Raw genomic sequence first — 7,935 nt, forward strand, 5'->3', positions numbered from 1 at the left:
TTTACGCTGAATACTGATGTCATTAAAATAATAACATTAATGTTCAGCTATTATCATTGCAAAATTATATGGAAGGCGATAATTCTATATGAGTCGGTGGTTTATTTGTTAAACTCGTATATAGAGTGGTGAGTGGGTTTATACAAGGACAATAAATCCTCAGGCGTAGGCGGTAACGGAAGCGTAAGAGCATTAATATTTTACCACTAAATGTAGTCAACAACTTCACTATGAGCGGTAAAGCAATATTGAAACAGTATGTTGCTTTTAAACATGGAGGACACATGCCCGATATAAAAAAAAGCAGTTCCTTAGCTTAAAGAATTATACTTTAGACAGATTTTTATCTTAATTTTGATGTTTTAAGACCATCAGTTGAAACCACCAATACAATAATCATAGGCGCCGATCCAATGGGATACGCGGGCGTTGTGTGGGGTGTAAACCCTTTTGCAACCCCGGGTGTGTATTAGACTATTTAGTCCAGTCACTTTAGTTAATGAACGTTAGCTCTTTCGTCATTTCAGAAATACAAACAAGACTGATAACAGCTTTTCTTGACAGTTTAACAAATGTTTAAATTAATTGTGTACCTGAAGTCATCCTATGAGCAACACGGGGATGGTCTATTCATGCGTCCCAGTTGACAAATTGCGCATCTGAGTAGATATATTGTAACATCAGATCTTGAAGGCTAAATTATAGAAGTGGAGAGAAAAACTTGCGGAGTGAAACTTTTAAAAATATAAGTATTCAGCAAACATTTGTACTAACATACCCACCCACCACCCCCTTTACCTTCCCACCCCTCACCTACCATCCCGGCAGTACGATGGGCCTTAGTCATTCTACGGAATATATTTTCCGTTTATCTTTAAGGTAAGAAGACCTTGTATACGGATCCGGAAACGATTGTTTAAACTGGCTACCATGACAACCCGTTTGTATTGTATCCAAGAAAGAAGTTGTCATGGTTTTAATATGGAGCAGCACGTAGAGGTTAAAGGTCATCTTGGTTTTGAAGAACACAAATCAGAACAATGAATAATCCTGCACCCACCAGGCATTCCTTTACGACCCTCATGACGTATTCGAGGTTAATCCGCCTCAAAGGAAATGAAAATAAACAGAAATAGTAGTCATAAGACTCTGAAACAAGACATCTTTAGATTTTTAATTTGTCTAGTGAAATATGATTATTAATGTCATTCTGTGTAAATACGTGCGATTTCCCAAAACCACGAATAACTATAGACATCGCTATAAAGTGGGTGCAGCGATCTGCACTTTGCACAAAGGTGAACCATGACGCCAGCGAAATAGTTACTACACATTGATAACAACTTTCAGCACATGTAGAATGAATCTTATATTTTTTTGTATTACTGTTTGAAATCCTTGAAGACTTACCGGAAGTCAAGATGGTGAACATTGTACTTTCAAGTTAAGCCAAAGTTAATCAAACGCGTTGAAATTTAATGTTAACCCCCAACCTGCCATGTATTTCGTCTCCCGAGGTAACTTTGCGCCATGCCGCACTCAATAAATGTAAGGGTATATTTACCTACACATGTACCTATTGTTCCATATTGGACCGCACGCTATCGCAGAGCACGACGCATGCAATGAAAGGAGGCACAGACCCGACAACATCACTGTTGGTATTGGTGATGGGATGAATGTCATTAACAACCCCCCCTCTCCCTCCCCCTCCCTCTCCTGTTCCTCACCTTATCCTCCACAGCCAGGGGGTACAAACTCAACCATCATTGTTGTGATAGAGGTATAGGTGACATGAAGCACCATCCCCAAATAGCTAAGTACAATCTTATTCAATTTAAAGGGAGATATCACAGATTTAATGTTCCTTCACACACAATCTGAAGACTTGGTCAAGTCTAGAAATGACGTCATCACGCCACACGTGCTTCGATTTATTGTATTCTTATCACTAATGGAGATTGGTTTTGCAAATGCTGAATCTGTAATATTGAAGCTGACTACATGATTTAATGATGACATTGATTTCACTGTCAATACTTGAAATATTCTACTTTGAAAATAACAAGAAAAACAAAGAGAAATTAATAAAGTTTTAGATCTTATACAGTGGCACTATGACATCACAACATTTGCAAATGGGTAACCGCAGACACGCCTTGAAATTACGATATCGCCCGAACGAAACAAGATGAGTTTGCTGGTTGTGGGTAAGGTTAAGATGATAATATAGGGTTGTTGCACCCATAAAGCGTATTTCAATCTTAATGGGGGAAAAAAAGGGAGATTATAGGGGCGTACAAGGCTGATACATAGAAAATAAACACAAATATAAACAACAACAAAACTCCGGAAAACTCTTAGAGAGACAATGCTAATCATGCGATACTGTATATTAGAAGTAATCGCCTCTATAGTTCCCCTTCTGCGCATGTCATCTTGGAACGTTTCCTATCGCCTCATCGTCATGACTATAGTTTACACGTCATGGCGAACAAGGATATTGCACGGTTTTGTTTCGTGGTTCTTTCTGCTGTATGTAAGTACCCTTACGTTTCCCATCCCCAACTAACCCTTCCCAACCAACAGTCCCCCCCCCCCCATCCCTCACTCCAGTAAAGAAAGAGAAAATCTCTGTCATTTCATTTACAACAGTATCTCCCCAACAAGATGCAGGTCACACAAACTATATAGGCCTACTATGAGTATAACAAGGCAGACGTAACACGAACAAAATAAGTCCGCCAGTCTAATAATAGAGTCCATATCCTTCCCGATTCAAGGAAAGCGGACGCGTTTTAATTCGTATACTGTGTATGTACGAGCACGTCGATGCTGATGAGGGTTAAAGGTCAGTAGATGGACACACGTGACATTACGTGATGTAATTATACCTATTAGATTGAAAATTAACGTTAAAACCTCTACAGCCGCGGATAAAAGACATTTGTTTAATGAGTGCGTAGGTTTTGTTTCTTATTTTAAAGATAGTAATATTACACATTTTACACATAAAAGTTGTAGCCAACGTCACAGATTTCTGTCACCATGACGACGACGGTATACCGCTTAAACTTGTGGTTTAAAAGTCGTTCCCTCATCGAGTAAACCGGGTCTTATCGGCTACCGTACCTATTTACGTGATGAAATTATCCATATTTAGAAGTTTTCTAAATGATAATCTGTTTCATATGCAATTGGGAATGAGGTCATCACTTTTTAATTTCTAATAACTAAAATGTAAATAACTTACTATTAATGTAAACAAGATAATACGTGAATTTATACTCAGGTCACGTTTTTTGCAGCAAATATATCAATTTGTGTTATAATCATTATTAATTATTTTTATTCGGAGCTTCTTGGATTATACAAGTTTCTACAATATTTCAATAACGATCTCCGCTGTGAAATTTCAAGAAATTTCTTTCAAATATTATGTCGCCAACTTTTGTAAACAATGAGACGGTGAGATGGTTGCTATTTTGAACAGCTTAACGGATTTGTTTCTAACTGAATGTCAGACACTGGTCCGGTAATGCTATATTCCTGATATAGGGATTATTATGACAAGTACCGGTAACGCATTGTCATTTAAGTTGGAAGGAAGTTATTGTTTGACACTGACTCACTAACAATGACCACAGAATTTTTCATATCCCTATCATTGAGATAGCAAGTATTCAGGCATTTTGGAGGTAGGCTATGTATATTGGATTACGAAATTTAAATTAAAAAATATGTGAAATTGTTTGTTTTACTTAATAAGTCATATCATAGACCGTATGTTGAATGTTGAATAAACTTAGTAAACGAAAGCGCAAATGAAATTTGTTTATCATCTTCTCGTCCTTCAACAGAGCTACACTAATGCACTGCATGTAGTCTCTGCACGTGCTGTTTTCTCAACGTGGATGTTATTTACAGAGGGAGGATAACCAGCCGTTTTCAGCGAAGTGAGATCATACCAGAGTATATGGATTCCTGCATGCATGGAAATACACGCCATTGTGTAATCATGACGTCATTACTCACTGGAATGAGTACATCATGTTCGATAAAGAACATATTTGATCTCGCATTTGATAACCGTGCAGTAGGGGCGTCACATATAACAGAGTGGAGGGGCTGGGGTGGGGGGGGGCAATGATGCCTAGCTTCTAGACATTCCATTCATTATGATTAATTCAGACGAGATCTGCAACAAGTCATCCTGATGGTGTCTAGTATTGGGTTACATTTCAAAGTATTTTTATGTTATTGACTTGTTCACGAAGGAAATCTCATTCCCAACTCCCTTCCCCATCCAATCATCTCGACTACCCGACTTGCATCCAGAGAGAACAACTTACATAAAGTCTAACCTGACAACTCCTTAAATAGATCTAGGGGGAAAAACAACTGACCATCGACATAAACACAAGTCATAAAGACTCTTATGAGGACACACTTTCGCCCCCCCCCCTCACTTTCTAACGTATACAACACAACATTAATGTTCAGCTATATATTCATATCGTAATAAGGAAATTACGATGTTTTTTGATGATTTCTTTTACACGCATGAGGTCTTCGATTTGAATAATATATCCACGGTTTGAAAGGATGGACTTTAGGCAGAAAATCAATTCGGAAATATGTTCTTTTAAAAACTACCGTTGTCAGCACATATTATGTTTCTATATCACTTATAAGTATGTTCAATGACACTTTGGCAACAAGTTAAATGACGACTGGACATATGATACACAGACCAAAAGGTCAGTTCACACCGTTTTGTCAACCCACACAAAATACAAGTAAAGTAATGGCATGTAAACATGATTACATAGCTAATTTATTGAGTAAATATGTCCCAGAATGCAACGTTTCACGTCTAATATCTCACTCTATTTCTGGGTAAAGACCCTCAGAATCTCCTGCGTGGAAGTCGGCTTCAACGATCCGGTACAGAACCACCATACCCGGCCTCTTTACTAATCCTACCCCCCCCCCTTACCTCCCTCATCGTGAGCTAACGCTGTATAATAACTGCGGAAATGAAAAGAAATTGAATCTATTCGGATGTTGTCTGTGGCGTGCCACAGGGATCAATTCTTGGTTCTCTTCTGATTATTATTGATGTTAACGACCTTCATCGTTCACGTGATCACATCTCAATGATTATTTATGCTGACGACAACAAACTGTTCTGCTCTGGGCCTAACCCATTGACTGCAACTGTTGAAGTAGAGTAGCGTAATGTTTGATGTAGCTAACAAACTTTCACAATGTCACGAAAGACCTGTTCTATGATGTTCCCTACTCACAACAAGTTACCAAGCTTTAATGTCTTTATATCTACAACAACCATATCAAATTGTCTCATGTTTACATTGATTATATAATTTAACTATAGTAGGCAGCACAAAATGGATTACTATATCTGCTGCAAAGGTTTTAAAGGAGTCGGTATTCTCAACCGACTGATATTTCACACCCCAAGAAGAATTCTACATTTCAATTATAATATTTACCATTCTTAACTTACTGTAATTCTGCCTGGGCTAACAACTATCCTGCGCGACTGCAGAGACTACACGTTCTTTAATAATGGGGCAGTGAGTCACATCACTAAGAGATCCGCTCTCTTTCTCACAGTAATCTTCTTGTCAAACTCAAAACCCTCATTATTTATGAAGGTCATAAAACAATGTTGTAATAATGAGGCTCTGCCTAAGGGGTTTCAACCTCATTTTTCTTCCATTCGTTATACCGGCTGTACACACAACACTAGATTCAGCAAATTCATTCAGCATTGCTGTAAATCGTTTGCATTCTACTCAGCATTGTCTCTGTTTCAAAGGTCCTAAGATCTGGAACTCTTTGAGTGACAATCTCAAGTCTGTATATATCAATACTTACTATAAAACTTGTTACGAAACTCTGTTGTTATGTAAAGTATTCCTAACGTTTCCTGCCTTGTTACCCCGTCTTATTTTTCTAATTCACTTTAGCCTAGTGTCGTTATATAGAGGTGTCGATACATAGTGGGGTGGAGTGGGTGGGTGGGTGGGCGAGCAGTGGGAGGTAATTTGCTTTCTCTGTTTGCAAGTTCTTCCTGTATCCTTGTTATCGTCGGTCTCCGGGAGTCCGGGGACTTCTATTCCACAAGTTTTCTTGTTCAACTTCAGTACACTCCTCACTCATGCACTAATCTTTCCACTGTGTATTATTCTACTCTTTGGTAATTTAATGCCTCTTCTCCTATTATTTAATGTCAGTATTGATTTTCACACCATTATATTTTAACCTTATCTCTGTGTATAATGATCGTTACGATTGATTGATTGAAAATTATGAAATAAGTATATCTTGAAAGATATTTTCTCTTTTCTCATGTTTGAGCATGAATGCGGCACCTTTAAGTGACCAAGTAAGAACAATGCCATTGTGGTAACATTTTCTGCGAAAAATATGTGGCGGATGAGATAAGAATGGAACAATAAACAATAGCTGTCTTGAGCAGTATAGAACCAGTGTATATTAACACTATACTGTTTATTGCAATAAATGTTATAGGCTTCTCTTTGGTTATATACGGTACCAAAAATAACCGAACGCAAAACTTTTGTTCTTTTACAATATCCGAACGTCCCCATACTTATGAAAAGGAGATAAAAAATGCCACCATCCCCATTTCCGTCACATCCGGGCATCAGACTCATCCAGTCATTCATCCCTTCAAGTTTATGCTGAGTCATTCACTCTCATCGCATAACGAATGACTTCAGGAACATCATTTATGTTGCCATGTTCTATATAGACCGTTATGAAACATTGTTATCAGACCAGGTTGTATTTTAATACCATTTTTAATACTTGAGAAATTACCCTTTAAACATTCGAGGCTCATCAATTAAAGTGGCTGGGATACATAGTCTAATACAGAGGTCATTTAGGTCAGTTCCTCATATGCCAAACAAAACTAAATTGAATGACATGAGACTTTTAGGACAGACACTTCAAATAGCATTTTAAAAATGCCTTTTATAATTGAATCAATGACAGACGGTGTTAAATGCCATCCACGGGTGCTCTGTTGTTTATATGAACTTTAAAACATCAACAAAAAAGAAAGTCCATATATGCTGTTAAGGACTTAAAGGTGGTATCGTGTTTGGTAATAAAGGAATTAAGGTGGTATCGCGTTTGGTCATTACGTTATGCAAATCCATGCCATTCAAGTGCAGCCTTTTGGGGACAATTTCTATGTTACTACCACTATATACTGTACTCTCATAGTATTCTCCAAAGCACTCTTACTGACAGTACGAACAGTTTCTTACCCTTATTAGATAGAAACATGATATTCATACTGTCGGCACGAGTGCTTTCAAAGCGGCACATGGAAGAATTTTACAGATATTATTGTCTAAACTGGATGTGTGTATCCATCACAAATAAGTTTGTCGGACCATAAAGTAACGTCATTTTCCTCCTCAGCATTCGTATTGCATCTGTATGTCAACCGTTTTGTAGAGGGACGATCACCTCCTCCTAAACCTGCCCAACCCCAACCCCACGGCCCTTCCTCTTCCCCTCCCAAACTGTCCCGACCCTTTATATAGTTATAAACTTCATAAATAAAATTGAAACAAAAATACACATCATTTGTTTTAAGTTTCTTGTTTAAATGCTGTTTATTTTGGGATAATAATAATAATAATCATACTAATAATACTACTACTACTACTAATAATAATAATAAATTGTAGCATAATCCGTTCATTCAACATACAGGTATCTATTTAAACCTATATAGTTGTGTATGATGTAAGTTATTCTATTGACCGCCTTTGGAATATGTTTATTTCTCAGTTCCACTAACAACGCATCTAATATTACCACCGACGTTTCCTATTTTCGAAGTTGTTTATACTTGTACCATTTATG

Source organism: Apostichopus japonicus, chromosome 17 (assembly GCF_037975245.1).
Source record: "Apostichopus japonicus isolate 1M-3 chromosome 17, ASM3797524v1, whole genome shotgun sequence".
NCBI lineage: Eukaryota > Metazoa > Echinodermata > Holothuroidea > Aspidochirotida > Stichopodidae > Apostichopus > Apostichopus japonicus.